A 20,401-nucleotide genomic window follows, 5' to 3' on the forward strand; every position below is an offset into this window, starting at 1 on the left:
AAATGTACATGAATGTGTTGTCAAGAAGTGGTGTGAAATGGGATATGATAGAGCAAGTTTAATGATATGAATGTCCAAAGCCCTAGGTTCATGTGTGTGTTTCTTTACAATGTGTAATAAAATGGGTGGCTCTATGGGAAATCAGATGTGTCCAGGCTTTATAATGAGATGCTTGGCTGGGGCTCTAATAAGATGCCTTGCTGAGAGCATGTAATTAGACATTTGACTTGGTGTATGTAATCAGGGGTGTGACTAGGAGCATAATTAGTTTGAGTGTTGAGAGAGAGTAATGCTCTGTACAGCTGGACGGTAAAGAGATGCTCAGGCAAGCCTTGTGGGAAATGCATGGGGACCGTGATTATGCACACACTGAGAGGGAAATGAGGCATGCTGGACCATTCCCTTGGGATACAAGGGTGACGTGATCTCTTAATAGTGTATGGTCATTCATTAGGATGAGGCTATTGGAATAGATTTACCTATGTGGCATAGAGGGTTGAGCATGGACTCTAATGCCATACTGCCCAGGCTAGAATCTCTGTCTCATCTCTACCAGGACAACCTCAAGCAAGTCACTTATGTTCTCCCTATCTCTGTTTTCTGTCTGTAAAATTTGAAAAACAATACTACTTACCCCATGGGGTTGATGTGAGGATTAAATGAGTCAGTGCTTGGAAAGTGTTGAAAGCAGTGCCTGACATATAGGTAAGTGTGCTCTATAAGTGTTAGCTGTTATGAAGGGCCAGGACCTATAAGTGAAGTATTGGATTTAATCCTTCTTACAACTCTGCAAGGAAACAGAAGCTTGGAGGCATTCACTCACTTTCCCCAAATCACACAAGTAGCAATTAGCCAGAAGGAATCTACTGTGTGGCAGTAGATTTATGGTTTGAACAGTATGATGCCCATTGCTGAAAGAGAAGACGGAAACCTGTGAACCAGATTCCTTGGGGAGCAATGAGGAGGAAAGAATGAGTAATGGAGCTGAGTTGATAGAGCTGGTAGAGAACTGGCTGCACCCTGGGCCTCAGTTTCCCGTCTACATATTAGGGAATAACAACCCCATCTCTTAGGTGGTCTTAAAAGTGAAAAATATGTTAAAGAGTTTAAAATAGTGTCTGTTACATGGTACGTTTTGGTCAGCTAGTATGGTGTTTGTCTGCAGGTAAAAAAAATATGACTCAAAGTGACTTAAGAATGTGTTGATTTGCTATCACTAGTTTAGAAATCTGGGTATAGACAAGTCAGGGCTGAAATGGACGTGGCCGAGTCCTTCAAGGACTCAGACTGTGTTCTCTTCCTGATCTGCTGTGCTTATCATATGACAGTCTTTCCACTGGTCATAAGTTGGTGCCTCTCCCCCTCTAAATATCAGACCTGGATTTCAGAAAAGAGAATGGGAAGGGTGGGATTTGGAGGACAAAGAACCTCTATACAGGTCAGTTAGCCTGCATTATAAAAATTTCCATATTCTAAACACTGCCTTCTGCTTACTTCTCATTAGCTATCGATCCATGGGAGTTTGGCAAAGTGAGTTTTTAGCTTTCCAATGTACATATACTGAATTCTTAACAGCGTTCTCGTGGATTGGTAGGTGGTCTTTATTTATCAAGGATATTACTCTTTTGTCATCATTTAAACTGTAAACATTAAGGTAAACCTTAATGATGGAGTAATTAGTTTTTCACTAGAAAACCTTGGCAAATTTACAAAACTTCAGGGGAAGAATAAATCATTCTTCATGTAGGAGAGGCTGTTATTCTACATGAAAATTACATGTAGAATATCTTCCATATTTTTGTGCTTTATATAAGGTTACAAATAGAACTAACAATCTATCCCCTCCCACCCAAGGCATATTTGATATTTCTTCCTTTACTTTTATTTAAAATAGGAGGAGCTGCATTTCTATTGTAGAACTCTACCAGCAGTTACATAACAAACCAAACCAACAAATTAATTTATCTCTGAGAATGCAAAGAGTTAAACCTCTCTGAGCATTCCACAGGAGGCGTTTTACAAACTCAAGGGCTCCACAGTGGTCGTTAGCTGTATCTCCATGGAGCCATTGGTGGTCTCGCTCCTTCATCTCTTTTCTCTAAACTTGAAAATTATCTAACTGAAAAGAATCTTCACCTCAGACCGGGCACTGCTGTGAATTTCTCCTTTGATGATGAAAAGGTGAGGGTGGATAATGTATTATTCAGGTTAGTCTAAGTTATACTGTAGTAAAATAAAACCTCCACATTTTAGTAGTTTAACAAAATCAAATGATTATTCCTATTCATGTGAGGTGTCCAACGAGGGTTGGCAAGGGGAGCTCTGCTTACCAAAAGCCATCAGAGATACAGGTGGACCAGAGCACCACCATCTTATGTCATTTTCTCAATACAAGGAGCAGGATTTATTACAACTTCACAGAGATGGCTGGAGAGTCAAGCACAGACTATTAACTAGAAGTGACATGTATTATTTTTTCGCAGTTTTCTTTATCCAAAACTAGTCACAAGTCATGTATCCAGAAGTAAGGAAGAATTGAGCATTGGTTAGATCGATCTCAGTTATTATTCTGCTTCATTTTTTCCAAACTCCTAAAGGTAAAACAAAGCTTGTACTTGCTTTATTCACTTTTTTACTCCTCTCTTACTCTGCCTCTCCTGAGAAAGCTCTAATACAAAGGTCACTGAGGGCTGACATATCCCCACACCTTTGTTCTTAAAACCCACAGAATATTCCTAAAATGATAACTTTGCTAAACACTTACTCCTTCTAAAATTCTGTTCACTAGATATCATTTATTTAAATGGTCCTCCAAGCTCCTTAGCATGAACTGACTCTCACCTCATTTCATTATTATCTTAGGACTTTTTATTCTATTTTATTTTATTTTTCTTTGCTTCCTCCCCTCCCTCCCAGTGCCTGCTTGCCTATTTCCCTCCCTCCCTCCCTCCCTCCCTCCTTTCCTTCCTTCCCTCCTTTTCTTTTCTTTATTCCCTTTTTTGACTTTCTTTCTGCAATTGTATGGTCATAACTTTGCTAATTTTTGTTCTTAATTTTGTTGGGGGATTACAAGTTTCATATTTATTTAGAAATTTTAGAAATCAAAGAAGAATAATAAATGTTTAATAAGGTAGTTTTTATATTTCAGCTTCTTTTCTAATGGTTAGCTAATTTCTTTTTGTGATATTCTTAACCATTTTTAAGTGGACAATTCAATGACATTAAGGACATTCGCATTGTTGTTCAACCATCACTGGCATCCATCTTCAGAACATTTTTCATCTTCCCAAACTGAAACTTAAAAAGTAAAAAACAAAATTAAAAAACAAGTCTCATTCCCCACTGCCCCCAACCACCATCATATTTTCTATGTTTATGAATTTGGCTTCTGTGTGTTCATCACATAAGTAAAATTACACAGTATTTTTCATTTTCTAACTGAATTACTTCACTTAGCATAACGTCATCAAGGTTTATCCGAGTTGCAGCATGTGTCACAATTTCCCTTCTTTATAAGGCTGAATAATAGTCCACTGTATGTATTTATCACGTTTTGTTTATTCATTCACCTATTGATAGGCACTTGGGTTACTTCAGCCTTTTGGATGTTGTGAACTGTGCTGCTATGAACATGAGTATACAAATATCTGCTTAAGTCTTCTTTCAATGCTTTTGAATATATAACCAAAAGTGGAATTTCTTGTAATTCTCTTGATATTTATTAATATGGCAATTGTGCATTTACTTTTCTGAGTAACCAGTATGCTGTTTTCCATAGTTCCTACACCATTTTACACTTTTACCAGCAATGAACAAGGATTCCAGTCTCTCCACATCCTCACCAATACTTGGCATTTTCAGTTTTGATATTAACCTACCTCATAATTTTGATTTGCACTGCCCCAATGATTAGTGATGTTGAGCATTTTATCACGTGCTTATTGGTCATTTGTATATCTTCTTTGGGGAAATGTCTATTCAAGTTCTTTGCCCATTTTTGAATTGTACTTTGTGTTTGTTTGTTTGTTTTTGAGTTGTAATTCCTTATAGATTCTAAATTTAACCTCTTATCAGATATGTAATTTGCAGACGTTTCTCTCATTTCATGGACTGAGTTTTCACTGTGTTGATAATGTCCTTTGATACACAAAAGTTTTTAATTTTGATGTAGTCCAATTTATTTTTTCTTTTTTTGCCTATACTTTTGGTGTCATATTTTTAAAAATTGCCAAAAAATGAAGCTCTTTCCTTAACATTTTTCCAAGAATTTTTTTTTGTTTATAGCTCTTCTATTTATGTCTTTCATCCATTTTGAGTTAATTTTTTTTTTATGTGGTATAAGGTAAGGATCCAACTTCATTCTTTTGCATGAGAATATCTAGTTTTTCCAACACTATTTGTTGAAATGACTATCTTTTTTTCCCATTGAATACTCGTTGTACTAGTTCATTTGACCATACGTGAAAGGTTTTATTTCTGGGTTATTTACTCTTTTCCATTGGTATATGTGTTTTTCTTTATGTCAGTACCAAACAGTTTTGATCACTGCTGCTTTGCAATAAGAATTTAAATCAGGAAGTGTGAGACATCCGACTTTGTTCTTCTTTTTCAGTATCATTTTGACCACTCAAGTTTCATTGAGATTTTATATAAATTTAAGGAGTGAGTTTTCTACTACTGCCAAAAAAACATTAGTTTTTTTTCCGTAGGGACTGAATCAAATCTGTAGATCATCTTGTGTTTTATTGATATCTTTAGCAATAAGTCTTCTGGTTTATGAATACAGATGTCTTCCTATTTATTTGTGTCTGTAATTTCTTTCAGGAACGTTTTGTACTTTTCAGTGTATAAGTCTTTCAGTTCCTTAGTTAAGTTTTTTCCAAATAATTATTTTTTTATTTGACTATATAAAAACACAGAATTATACTCTTAATTTCCTTTCAGATTATTCATTGTCGGTATACAGAAAAATAACTAATTTATTTGTGTTAATATTGTATCCCCAAACTTGACTGAATTGGTTTATTATTTCTAATACTTTTTTTGGAATCACTAGGTTTTTCATACATAGGATCATGTTGTCTGTGAATAGCAATGATTTTACTTCTTCCATTACAATTTGGATGTGTTTTGTCCTTACCTAATTGCTCTGGCTAGGACTGTGTTGAATAGGAGTGGTAAAAGCAGTATTCTTATCTTGTTCCTAATCTTAGGGGAAAAGCTTTCTGTCTTTTACCATTGAGTATGATGCTAGCTGTTTTTCATATATGGACTTTATTCTGTTGAGGTACTTTATCCCTAGTTTACTTTTTTCATCATGAAATTGTGTTGAAATTTTTTCAAACTTTTTTTTTCTACATCAATGGAGTTTATGTATGTGTGCTTTTCCTTCATTCTGTTAATGTTAATATGTTACAATGATTGATTTTCAAATGTTGAATTATCCTTGAATTTCAGGTATAAATCCCACTTAGTCATGGTATATAATCATTTAATATGTTGTTGAATAACTGAACTTGATATACTGGTGTTTTGTTGAGGATTTATGCATCAATATTCTTAAGGGATATTGGTCTAAATTTTCTTATTGTGTAGAGTCTTTGCTCGCCTTTGGTATAGGGATAACGCTGGCCTCAGAATGAGCTTGGAAGTATTCTGTCCTCTTCAACATTTTGCGAGAGATTGAAAAGTACTGGCACTTAGTACTCTTTAAGTGTTTGGTAGAATTCACCAGTGAAGCAATCTGGTCCTGGACTTATCTTTTTGGGGAGATATTTTGAGTCTTGATTCAATCTCCTTAACAGTTACAATTCTATTCAGGTTTTCTCTTTATTCATGATTGAGTCTTGGTAGGTTGTGTGTTTCCAGTAATTTGTTCGTCTCATTTGTGCTATGAAATGGAAGACTTCTAGCAGGGCATGTTCTGAGCCTTCGAGTCAACCCAGAGTGAAGGCTTAAGGTCTTATCAGCATTTTGGAGGGCATGTGTCTTCCCTGGGCCTGTGTGTGTGTGTTGGGGGTGGAGGGCTGAATGCACGCACATGCTCTTTGTTTTTTGATTCAGCCTATACACAGCTTTTTTTGTTTTGTTTTAATGTCTTATTTTCACTAAGACTGCCACTCCTGCTTCTTCTCTGGCCCTTCAATGTGCTATGTGTTCCGATCACTAACCACTTGACCCAGGCATGAGTAGGTCTCCAGTCTACTTTTGGGGTCCATGAACCTTGCTTGTTGCTTCTCATGACTTTTACTAGGCTGAGATCCAAATAATGCTGTTTTTGGCCTTCTGAGCTCCAAGTTAGGTGACACAGAGATGAATTCCTCAAACAGTCCACAGACAGGTTAGAATGTTTCCAATTAAGTCTGTTCTACTTTTTCTAGTTCATGGAAGGGAACTGGGGAACAGGCTGCTCCTTCTCTCAAACCAAGGCACACTGGAGAAGGTATGGGCAAAAGCAAGGGAAAAAAATAAACTTACTGTTTGAATGTGTTTCTTTTCTTGATTGGTCTTTTACTTGGTTGCTGTAGATGGTTGACTGATTTACAGAGCTTCTGTAAAGTTATTTTAGCCAGTATATAGTTCTTTATTTAATGTTTCCATTGGGGAATGAGGAAGTGGAGTTTTCTAGTCTACCATCTTGCTGATATCACTCCCAGATTAATTCTTAAAATAAGACTGTAGCATAGGTATTATACTTAATGATCAATTTTTGCAGATAAGAAAACCATAATACATAGAGACTGAATAACTTTGCCAAGGTCACACAGAGAGTAACCAGCAGAGGTGGGTTTTAAAATATGCCCATAACTTCAAGAAATCATTGGGCTTGTTTTTATTCTAAGATAGAGAAGGAACCTTTATGCTTCCATTCTAAGATAGAGATTATACGATGGAGATACTATATTATAAGCTAGAGATACTTATTCTAAAGTACAGAAGAAGGCTTGACATCTCCATTCTGTTTTCTAATCTTTTATTCTGACTCTAAGTTTAGACATCTCAGAGGAAGTGATGCACAGGTACTTAAATTCAACTGCTATACCATAGCTAAGCAGGAGAAATCAAAGTAGAGCCAGAAAGGAAAAAAAAAATAAAAAAGTAGTGAATTTTTGATATAAATAGCACACAAAAAAGGAAACTAACTTTACCCTTCAGGTGTGCAGAACATCTGTGAATAATGACTTTTTATTTCAGTTATCCTTTCACTAAATGTTTTGAAATCCACTGAGTAGGAAGGGTCACCAGAAGGATGAATTAGTGGAAATTGAAAAACAATAGTTTTCGAAGAGTGTTTGATTTCAATATATATCTTATGCTTTCTGGGAACCTCTCCCTTCTTTAACATTGAGACCACGCCTGGCAAGCAGTTGGCAGGAGGAAAAAGTCTGCATCAAGGGACTACAAACAAGACAATTACTGGAATTCAGAAAAGCCCACACAGAAAACCAAATATCAAGCAGCAGTTTTATCTTACACCATACATGAAAGGCATCTGTCTATTTAATTCCAGCTTATGTCTAACTGTCTTTGGTGAGAGGTATACTCTCAGAGTAATCAAATAGTATTTTTTTTAATATTTATTTAAACAGTAAAAGGTTGCCTGATATGTGATAGGACCTGTAACAATGGTTTAGAGGGCTTGTATCATAATCAATTAATACTTCATTGATAATCATTATCAATAGTTTGATGAGTCATTCTATTTACTAATGCCACAAAATTCAACAAATCTTTAATGAATATCTAGAATGGACTCAACTATTCTAGTTTGTTGAGGCAATGTGGTGAATAAGATACCTTTAGTTCAAGGAGCATAGTAAGCAAGACTGGCAGGCAAACAAATAAATGGAGTACGACTTGATTCATTAATTCAGAACATGTTTGCAGAGTGTTTGTTCAGTACCTAAAACAAGGATAGATGTTAGGGTTAAAAACAAAAGTTGATAATGCATCGTCCCTGCCCTTAAGGATCTACAGAGAGGTACAGAAGACTAAGACACAGAAGTAGATTAATAATCACAGTGTGCTGTGGTCCATGCTAAGGTAAGAGTGCATAACAAATGATACAGGAGCAGAGAGGTGAGGCTCTATTTGTAGGAGGACTGAGCTGCCTTTTGGAAAACTCAAATCTGATTTACTGTTGCAATTCAGCTATGGGCTGAATATGAACAAGTGAGGTAGACAGACAAAGCCTAGATACTAGCTTTAACAAAAGAACTCAAATTAAAATGAAGGAGGCAGCTACTAAAAGAAGGATCAGGAACAAAGATTAGTCTTTAGAATAATGCATAGGCATAGCCTTGTGGAGGCCTGTGAGTTCTGCAGTGTGGTGGTTATTACTTGCTCTGCCCAGCTCTCTGGATATGTGTACAGGAAGAGGGATGGCTGTAAAAATTTAGAGAGCTCTTACACTAAAGTACAAAATACCAGTGAGCCATCAGTGATGGTTACCCTAATGGAATAGAATTTGAAAGGCAGAGGGTCATTCTCTAGCCTTTGTCTTAAACCTCAGTGCTCAATGACACAACACACTATGATGGGGCTTAGAATTTACATGTGCCCAGGGAGCCTAGGGAGGTTCTGGTGTCCCAGCAGTGGCCACAAGCATGGTTTGCAGCATCCAGCAGGGCCAGAAAGAAGAGCATCAGAGGCACCCCAGAGAGTGTGTCACAGCCAGGATAACAGCAGCAGCTGCCCTCAAGGTGAAGTCAGCATCAGACTACAGTACCGATGGAGCTCTGAGGAGGGGCGGTAGTAAATGGGAAACACCATACTCAAGGCACTGCAGCAAGGATGCCTATAAGTAGAAAGCTATTAATGCACATGTGGAAGAAACCCAGAAATACAACCCGGGAAGGTGACTCTGGAGTTACATGGCCCAATTTGAACAAGTGAGAACTAAAGCCATAAAGACCTAGGTTGTTGCCATTGATGTGTCCCACATCTGCACGCATCTTAGAAGGTACAGGAAATTTAGGCAGTACATGTACACACAAAATAAAGTGTCTAACACAATGTATAATGCATGCTAATTAATTTTTTCCTTTTCTAAAAAAACTGCTTTATTGAACTATAATTCATATACCATACAACTCACCTACTTCAATTGCACAAAGGTTTTTAGAATGTACACAGAGTTATACGACCATCATTACAATCTAATTTCTGAATATTTTCATAATATGAAAAAGAATCCCTCTACACATTAGCAGTCACACCCACGCCTTTGGCTTCCTATCTCTTGGAAACCACTACTCTACTTTCTGTCTGTGTAGATTTGTCTATTCTTGACATTTCAGATAAATAGAATCATGCAATACATACTCTTTTGTCACTGACTCTGCCCCTAGGGTAATATTTTCAAGGGTAATTCATATTGTAGCATGCCACAGTCCATTTTTGATGCTCAATAATACTGCATTATAAGGATTTACAATATTTTTCCTATCTATTCATTAGCTGATGAGGATTTGTGTTGTTTTCACTTTTTGGGGTACTATGAATTATGCTGCTATGAACATTTATATGCACATTTTTGTGTGGATGTATGTTTTTCTTTCTCTAAAATGTTTACCTGGGAATGAAATTACTTGGCCAATTTTTAATATTTTGAGGAATTACCAAACTATTTTCCAAAGTGATTGCATCATTTTACATTTACAGAAACATTGTATGAGCCTTCTGCATTCTCGCCAACACTTGCTAATATCTTTCATTTATTATAGCCACTCTAGTGAGAGTGGACTGGTATATTATTGTGGTTTTAATTTACATTCCCTGATGACAATGATGTTGAGCATTTTTTCATGTGCTTATTGAATGTTTGTATACCTTCTTCAGAGAAATGTCTACTCAGATGCTTTGCCTAATTTTAACTGGATTATTCATCATTTTATTATTGAGTTCTAAGTGATTTTCATTTATTTTGCCTATAATTCCCTTATCAGATGGATGGTTTGCAAATGTTTTCTGCAATTCTGTGGTTTACCTTTTCACAGTCTTGATAGTATTGTTTTCAGCACAAAACTTCTTTATTTTGATGTGGTCCAATTCATCTCTTTTCTTCTTTGTTGTTTGTGATTCTGGTGTCATATCAAAATAAATAAATGAATAAAGCCTAACGCAATGTCATAAAGATGTACTTCTATTTTTTTTTTTTTGATGACTTTTCTTAGCTTTTATATTTTGGTCTATAATCTGTTCGGAGTTAATTTTTGTGCATGGGGTGAGGAAGGACTTACCTTAATTTTCTTGCATGTGGTTATCCAGAGTTTCAGCACCACTTGCTGAGGAGCATGTTCATACCTGCTTTGAATGGTTTTGGTATGTGTGCTTGTCAAAAATCAATTGACCATTAATGAATTCTTTGTTTCTGGACTTTAAATTCTATTCCAATGATCTATATGCCTATCCATAAGCTAGTACATACTATTTTGGTTACTGTACATTTGTAGGTGGTCTTGAAATAAGGAAAAAGAAAAAAATATATATACATACACATACAGATATAATGGAATATGATTCAGCCTTAAAAAGAAAGAAGTCCTGGGACTTCCCTGGCGGTGCAGTGGTTAAGAATCCACCTGCCAATGCAGGGGACATGGGTTTGAGCTGTGGTCCAGGAAGATTCCACATGCCGTGGAGCAACTAAGCCCGTGTGCCACAACTACTGAGCCCACGTGGCACAACTACTGAAGCCCGCACACCTAGAGCCCGTGCTCTGCAACAAGAGAAGCCGCCATAATGAGAAGTCCACACACCACAATGAAGAGTAGCTCGCCGCAACTAGAGAAAAGCTCATGCGCAGCAATGAAGACCCAACACAGCCAAAAATAAATAAATAAATTAAAAAAAAAAAAAGTCCTGCATGTGTGACCTTGCTGAACTTGGAGGACATAAGTGAAATAAGGCGGAGAAAGAAAGATAGATATGGCATGGCTTCACTTATGTGTGAAATACACACACACACACATACATATATATAAAGGTCAAACTCATAGAAACAGAGAGTAGAATGATGGTTGTCAATGCCTATGGTTTAGAGGAAATGAGCTTGGTAAAAAGGTACAAACTTCCAGCTATATGGTGAATATGGTGAATAAGTTCTGAGGATCTAATGCATAGCATGGTGACTATAGTTAATAATACTGCATTGTGCAACTGAAATTTGTTAACAGAGTAGATCTTAAGTAGTCTCACAAGAAAGAAAGAAAGAAAGAAAGAAAGAAAGTAAAAAGAAAGAAAAGAAAAAGAAAGAAAAATGAAAGAAAAGGGAAAAATAACTCTGTGAGCCGATTGGTATGTTAATTAAATGGTTGTAGAAATCCTTTCACGATATGTAGGTATATCAGTCCATCATGTTGTATTTTTAAAATATATTACAATTTTATTTGTCAATTATACCTCAGTAATCCAGGGGCGGGAAAAAGAAATTAAGTATTGTGAGTCTCTTAACCTTGATTTTCCCTTTCAAGATTGTTTTGGCTATTATGCATCCTTTGAATTTCCACATAAATGTTAGGATCAGTTTGACAATTTATGCAAAGGAGGAAGCTGGGATTTTGACAGAGACCATGTTGAATCCTTAAATCAATTTAAGGAGTGTTGTCATGTTAAGAATATTTAAGGAACCCCAGTCTTCATGGCCATATATCTCTGGAATAATAAAGGACTCACAAGACAGATCTGGGAAGAAGGTGAGAGATAAAAGTGACCTGTCCTTCCTGGGGTGAAACTATAGCCCTAGACAGGCAGCTGGTGTGAATGGGAACCCCATGTTCTTGGCCACACACATCCAATGTAGAGCTCCCTTTACCCTGAGCTGGGAGGAAATAGAAGTCATCATACCACAGACTCACGGTTCTTACCGAGATTTAATAGATTTTCTTAAATATATGTCTCCATTTTCTGTATGCCCTGAGGAAAATTTCCAGACACTGAATAGTTGTTTTAGTTTTGTTTGTTAGCTTTTGAAATATTTTTTCAGCAGTTCAGTGATTGTTTCATTAGGAAAAGCATACAACGAGCTCCTCGCCCACTGTCCCTGTGTATAGTTTCTTAACCTTTTCTTTTTTTCCTGATTTCTCCCATAAGAAGTCATTATGGCATTGCTCTGCTGCTGTAAACCCACAAATAAAATGTGGGCTCCTCTGGTCTTCCAGGCAGAACTGTACTCTCCTCTGCACATTCTTAGAACAAACAATTGCTCTTGTACTTAATACCTAACAATATTGTAGTAATTTTCTTAGAACCTCAAAGCCACATCTGTGTTAAATTCTTCTGTGTGATATAGGTGTCCAGTGCAGGCCTGGTACAGAGATGCTGTTCAAAAAGTATTTATTTGGATAAACAAATGAATCCATCTAGGCAAAATTAAGATTTGCCAGTTGAGACTGGGACATAATTAAGCTTTTATCTCTAAAGCTGATAATATGAATAATGAGGATAATATAATACAGCATATTTTTCATCTAAATAGTTTCATTGACCCCTCTTCCATTCAGTGCAAGTATAAATGCCAAATCTCAAATGGAATTCCCTCTCCCAGGGTAACTTGGAGTTATCCCATGTTGCTGACTAAAGGCTATTTAATGCTAAAGTGTTTTACAACATGGGGACTGAAGCCAGGGAGACTTTTCAATAAAGGGACAATTTGCTGTGAGAGGAAAATTAGAATCAGTAAACTTTTTAAGCTGACAAATTAGAAAAGATTATTACTATTTTTCACCCAGTGCACTTAATAATTGCCACATACTTGCCCTAATGTGCATTACAGTCTATTAAATCATCTCTGTGCTACCATTGTCTGTACTCCTATTATTGCACTTACACAGGACTGTAATTACTGTACTTATTTATGCATTTATTTTCATCACTAACTGGAGTCCTTTGAAAGTCATCACAAAGTATTGAATATTTGTATCCCCCAGATGCATAGCACATAATCAGTGCTCAATAAATGTTTGTTGAATACATCATTTCATTTATTATCCTGTGCTGTAGTGATGTGCTTTCATGTTGAATCTCTCAAACTCCTCAAAGAGAGTCTTTTATCTTCATGACAATATCCCCACATTGAATAATTGGGTTGCAAATTCAATAAATAAATGAGGGAATTAATGACTGGATAAATATACTGAAAACTGTGTTTTATATTTCACAGCCTTGGATACATAAATGATTATATGAACATGCATGTCCAAATCTCGATGACTCTGCACTACCACTTGCTTGACTATGTAGTCTAATTTTTCATGGCACCTCCAACACAAATATTTTCAAGAGAACTCTCCAATGCATAGTTTCAGCATTTAGTTCATTTGATGACATTTATTACCTCGTGGTGAAGTTTCTCTGTGGGTTTTTCTTCCCCTTTTAATTCTAAGCCCTCTCTCAGGTCTATCCAAGTCCTTCAGATACAGTTATAATAATCCACAGGAAAATCTGACTCATTTATTGATTTTTTTAGCTGCTTGGCATTCAAGTCTTCAAAAGGAAGATTTTGAGGAAATCCATCCACAAGTGTGTAGCCTTGATGGGAGACAGGTGTTCACCACCACCACCATGAAACTCTGGGAACCAGATCATCTCTCTTATTAGTTCTTGACACTAAGGAAAAAAGACAGATAAGGCTGTCTTTATAAGGCTTATCCCCATGAAATGGGGAGTCCATTGTAGAGTCCTCATGAAATGTTAAATCTGGAGTAAGTGAGGTTAGGGTTGATTAGAATCCATTCAACGACTCATCGTGGTATCAGTGTGCAGGGACATTGATGCATGCCAGTTGTGGCAGCAACAGTTTAAACACTATCTAATAAAAGCTGGGTGTTGTGTTACCTTCTTTCTAACCATCCAGGTCCTCTACAGTGCCTGCCTGCAAACCAAGCTTATTTTCCACATTCCCATCAATATGTTGAGCTATGATATATTTTTTAATAGATCTTTATGGGAGTATAATTGCTTCACAATACTGTGTTAGTTTCTGTTGTACAACAAAGTAATCAGCCATATGCACACACATGTCCCCATATCCCCTCCCTCCTGAGCCTCCCTTTCACCCTCCCTATCCCACCCCTCTAGGTCATCACAAAGCACCGAGTTGATCTCGCTGTTCTATGTTGCTGCTTCCCACTAGCTAAATATTTTAATTTGGTGGTGTATATATGTCGATGCTACTTTCACTTCGCTCCAGCTTCCCCCCGCCCCATGTCCTCAAGTCCATTCACTATGTCTGTATGATATTTTAAAACAGATCTCTTGGTTTTAATGTAATCAGGGTCTGTTTACCTTGCCTGGAACCCAAAATCTTGACTGATACAATATTACTTTAAAGGTAAACAAGGTTTAAACATTTTATTTCCAGGAAGCTAGTCAACCCAGTGTAAATCAACAGAGGCAAATGGATGTTTCAGATTAGAACATTGTTTAATATCTTTCAATAGAGTGGCTTATTCCTGCAGTTTCTCAGCTGGGATACAGAATAGTGGCTTGCTCATACTACCTCATAAATCTCTTGATGGAGATCAGCATCTTTAAAACTATGTTCACAAAAGGTTAGTTCAGGAGAGTTTAGTGAGTACTCTGAGAAAAGGGAATTCATATTCACATAACTTTGGGATATACTGGATGCTAAATCTTCCTCCTGGAGATTTGCTATGCAATTTAGCCTATTTGATTCTCTGAAGGGTCTTAACATAAAGACACTCATTTATCTTTCCTGGGGGTTTAACATAAAGTATATTTTTCACAGCACACATTAAAATAATGTGGAGCAGCAGACTACGGAAACCAATGTGGGTAACACTAATGGAGATTGCTAGTGTTCTTGATTTGTATTGTGGAGGGAATGGATGAAGAACCAGTGAAAAAGACTTGCCAACAAACCTGAAATGCTTTCGTTAGTGCTACATTCCAACTCTGTGTTGCATAATTTCTTGCACGCCCTACTATATGCCTTTCACTATAACTGACTTAAAAAGTTGGAACATGGAAGGGAGAACTCATTTCAAAACCGACAAAAAATACTTACTGAGAAAATATGAAGGATCAAATACTCATAGAAATCTAATGCCATCTTGAAAGTAAAATAAGCTATATAATTTCCTTATAGGTATTTACTGGAGTAGAAATGTAGTTTGTCGAACAGGATACTAGGAGAGAAGGACAGTAAGGATATTTCAATATTTATTTCAATATTAATCACAATAGGAAATCATTTGACTCCATTTACAGAAAGCAAGATCTGAAGATATTAGTATAAAGATAATCAGTAGAAAAATTACATATGTATATAGGTATAGTTCTTTCTAAATGTAAAAATAAATGCCAAAGAGTAAACAATATAGATTACATAGTAAAGAAATGAATGTGTATATAATATGTGTATCTCTGTATGTCTGCTTATTAGTTTATACACATATTTTTATAGAGTGACTGTGATATAAAATATGAAAATAACTGGAAGAAGATATATTAATCACACTAGTAAATGTGAATAGCTCAATATCAATAATCAAAAATTTAAAAATTTTCAGATTTGTTTAGAAAGTATAATCAAACACTCTATAAGAAATGCATGTAAAGCAAAGAGATTGAGAATGGTTAAAAATAAAACAACTACATCAGGCAAAGAAAACAAGAAGAAAGCAGTATTTCAGTCTTGATGTGTGACAAGAGAATTCAAACAAAAGCATTAGCAGAGGCAAAGAAGGACACTTTGAAAAGATAAAGTGTCACAATGAATATGTTTAATGTTCATTAATATTTTTTTCAAAGATATAAAAATAATTTTCACAAAGTAGAAATCACATGACACAAAAGTAAAAACACAGAAACATATTAATACTAGAATTTAATATATTTCCCTTAATAAAGGTAGTTCCAATGGACAAAAAAAGTTAGTTAGCTCTTTTAAACATGTATCAAAATCTGAATCCCATTATAAATAATATATCATTTTTCAAGCACAAAAGACACATTTATGGAAACTGATGATTGTAAGACGATAGAGAAAACTTCTATATATTCCAAAAAATAAAAATAACTCAAATAAAATTCTCTGACTGCTAAACAACAGTACTACAAGACAACCGTGCTACTAGAAAATACTACTACTATTTGACAAAAAGACAATAAACTAGAACAAAATGCTATTTTCTAAAAGACCATATACCTTGAAATAATACAAGATAACACTAAACATCTATAGGTGAAAATTAAACTACAGAATGAAAATACATAAAATTTAAAAATTATGAAAATGATTACACAGAATACAATCTGTGGCATAGAGCTAAAGCTATCACTAGGAAAAATATTTTAGTATGGTATAGCTAACTCAATAAGGATGAAAATGTGTATGAGACACTAAAAATTCGAAAATAATGAAACTAAACCTATGAAATTAGAAGACATAAATTACAAATATATAAGGAAGTACTAATGAGAAAGAATACAAAAATACAGAAAACTTATAAATAAATCTTAGTAAAGCACTTCAAAATAGTTTGTAAATGCCAAATCGCCAGCTACATAATAAAAAAAAGGAAGAAAAGACTAATAAACAACATCATGAGAAGACAAAGCACAGACAATGATCAAAAAAGAATAAATTTAATTTAGACAACTCTTTGCAAATAAATTCAAAAACCTAGATGAAATGGAAAAATACATAGGAAAAGTATCTTACAGAATTGACCCTAGGAATGAAAGAAAAATGAAAAGACAAATTAACATAAAAGAATACAGAACATAATTAAAAATCTCCCATCTTCAAATAGATAGATGGATAGATATATATTGATATATTTATATATATAGATATATTGATATCTATTTCATCAGGTCCAAATTATTTTTGACCAAACATTACATTAACCATCCATAAAATAATCAATGATTAATATTATTTCTTGCAGTGCTAATGGTTGCTCAGGTCTAGTTTAGTGGTTCTTGCTCAAAGGATAATGTGGCAGTAATAAATGACTAGAGGATCTTGAGTCAATGCAAAACCTTCCTTACTTCCATATCTGGTGCCTGAACTTGGAAAACTCAAACAGCTGAGACCTAAAAGAGCTGTTTTTCTCAGGCATCTTTCTCTTCACTCCATTTGGCCTCTCTACATGATACTCGCAACATGGTGGTTCAGAACTGGACTTCTTACATGGCAGTTTTGGTCTTCAAAACGCATGTTTCAAAAGAAAGCCAGGTAGAAGTTGCATAGCCTTTTATGAAGCTGCCTCAGAAATCACACTGCCCATTCTGCTACATTCTACTCGTTAGAATCAATCACTAAACAAGTTTATATTTGAAGGGCAGGGATTAGACTCTAGCTCTTTATTTCTATGCAAATGGCAAAGAATTTGCAGTTATGTTTTAGAACTACTACATCCATCATGTTTACAGAGTTGACAGAGATTAATAACTGATGAAGTAAAGTAATATATGATTTAAGTATAACAAATAGCTGAGGAGATTCACAAAATTGTTACCTGTCTAGGACAGGGGTCCCCAGTCCCTGGTCCATGTACTGGTAGTGGTCCACGGCCTGTTTGGAACCAGGCCACACAGCAGGAGGTGAGCAGTGGGGGAGTGAGTGAAGCTTCATCTGCCACTCCTCATCATTCCCCATCACTCACATTACTGCCTGAACCTTCACTCGCATTACCACCTGAACAAACCCAACCCCCCCACCCCCCACCCATGGTCCATGGAAAAATTGTCTTCCACAAAACCGGTCCCTGGTGCCAAAAAGGTTGGGGACCGCTGGTCTAAGGCAAGAGAAAGTAATCATGGCAAGATTCAGAGGTAGTGGTAATGGTCTGCTTTGAGACTGGATGGTGGCTATTTTCCAAAGACGTCTGCAACAATGTCTTCCACCTGACAAATACCTCTCACTTTGCCACTCTTCATGTAAAGAGGTGAGCTCTAGATCTCCTACCCTTGAAACTTGGTGGGCTTGTCACTACTTTGACCAATAAATGTCTTGAAAGTTTCAGGACTAAGTTGGAAAATGTGCTGCAGCCTCTTTCCTATTCACTAGAAAACTTGTTCTTGGGGCCCTGAAGTCTGAGTACCCTGAGGCTGCCATGATGTCAGGAAGCCAAGACATATGTAGGTGCTGAACTAAGGAATTCCAGTCTTGGAGACTTCAAAGCCTAAGCATTGTCTTGAGAATTACTGATCATTCTGATGAGTTTAGACCCAAGCTGTGTAATCATTGCCAGTCTTTGAATCTTCCCAGCTAAGGCTCCAAAACTTGCCCCACAAAGACAAGCCATCAACACTGGGGTCCAAATTCCTGCTCACACAATCATAAGCAGAATAAAATGGTCCATTTCCTGCTACAGGGTCTTGGGGTAATTCACTATGCAGCAATAATAACTGTGCAGTCATATTGATGTTATTAATTTTATCATATATTTTACATATATATTTATATATATTCTTTAGTATGTGTGATAGACATCATAAAAATATACACTTATTTATAATAAAAAAAGATGTGGTACATATATACAATGGAATATTACTCAGCCATAAAAAAGAATGAAATAATTCCATTTGCTGCAACATGGATGGACTTAGAGATTATCATACTAAGTGAAGTATGTCAGACAAAGACAAATATTATGTGATATCACTTATATGTAAGATCTAAAAACATGACTAAATAGTGGAGCTCAAGCAAATTTCCTGTGCACATGGTGACTGTTTAGTAGCAACTTTGGAGCAAAAATCCCACCTCTAAGATGGACAATGTATAGACGGTCCTCTTCTGAGAAGCCCACCTTATAGATCTTCTCTGCTGTCTGCAAAAATATCAACAAATAAGATCTCAGTATGAAAGCCTGTTTTAAAGTTCAGAGCAATTTTCTCCTAGAGTCCCTGGAAAGAAGTTTGTAAATATTATTTTTATAGTGTATAATTTAATGAAAAGTTTTATATATCTATTTAGATGTAGTTGCATCTATCTATCCTCTATCTATCTATCACCTATCTCTCAAGAGAGACTTACAAATGTCAGCTGATTGTTTTCTGACTGTTTTGTAGTTCTCTTGTTCCATTTTTCCTCTCTTGCTGTGTTCCTCACTTATTCATAATTGCTTCAAATGTAAATGGTTTAAATTTTCCCTTCAAAAGAGAATATATATATATATATTGTTTTTTTTCAGAGAGAGAGAGAGAGTGTGTGTGTGTTTAATCAAAAGAGAATATATATATATATTGTTTTTTTTCAGAGAGAGAGAGAGAGAGTGTGTGTGTGTTTTTGGAGCTCTAGAGTAGAGAAAGTATTCAAATATTCTAGGAAATAACTATAATAAGGATTTTCTTCCTGGTGCTAAGAACTTGTTGATTTGTGGTAATCTGCTTGTTCCAATAAATGGCAGGTATGGCTTCCTACATACATCCCCTCAGAGTGTGAAGAGGGGGCACAGAACTAGAGAGCAGCATGGCTGCTAGAGATCTACCAAAACTTATTTAATTCACCTAAAGTTGGAAATTCAGATAATCCTATTTTTTATATTATAAATAATGCTGTGGTTAATGTATTTGTGCCTAAAGCTTGGCCCACATGCCTTGTTACAACCTAGGATAGGTATTTAAAAGTGAGCATCTAATTTAAGAGAGCTGAACATATTTATGTCTAAATCACTCTCCAGAAAATACATTTCAGTTTACACAGTCACCAGCAATGTATACACCAGCAGTGTATTAATGTGTGTACTTCCTCAAACTTTATTCTTCATAACTAAAATGACTTAAAGACTCTAAAAGAAATAAGATTTAATGGTGGACTTTCAAGAACATGATGGGTTATAGAAGAGACTGCATACAACACTCTTAGGAGCATCTTTCAAATGAAATTAAGTGAAACTAACATTTTGATACTTCCGATTTATCGTATTAGGTACTTTGGAAAAGGTTTTTTATATGTAATCTTCACAAAAACTCCAGCAGATTAGTGCCTTATCCATATCATTGCATATTTGGAAACTGTCTCAGAGAGGTTAATTAAGTTGCCTTTGATCAAACAGCTTAGGTAATACTGGGCTTCACACTAACACATGTCAGACACTAAAACAAAATCAGACCATCCCGCCTCTCAAATCACGTGGTATAAAGGGCCAGTAATTCAAGTGATCAGACTCCCTTCTCTGTGGTCCTTCATCTTATGTTTAATTAAAATGTGCAGAGGGCTTCCCTGGTGGCGCAGTGGTTGAGAGTCCGCCTGCCGATGCAGGGGACGCGGGTTCGTGCCCCGGTCTGGGAAGATCCCACATGCCGCCGAGTGGCTAGGCCCGTGAGCCATGGCCACTGAGCCTGCGCGTCCCAAGCCTGTGCTCCGAAACGGGAGAGGCCACAGCAGTGAGAGGCCCGCGTAGTGCAAAAAAAAAAAAAA

The sequence above is a fragment of the Neophocaena asiaeorientalis genome, unplaced genomic scaffold (assembly GCF_003031525.2).
Source record: "Neophocaena asiaeorientalis asiaeorientalis breed wild unplaced genomic scaffold, Neophocaena_asiaeorientalis_V1.1 scaffold98, whole genome shotgun sequence".
Classification (NCBI taxonomy): Eukaryota; Metazoa; Chordata; class Mammalia; order Artiodactyla; family Phocoenidae; genus Neophocaena; species Neophocaena asiaeorientalis.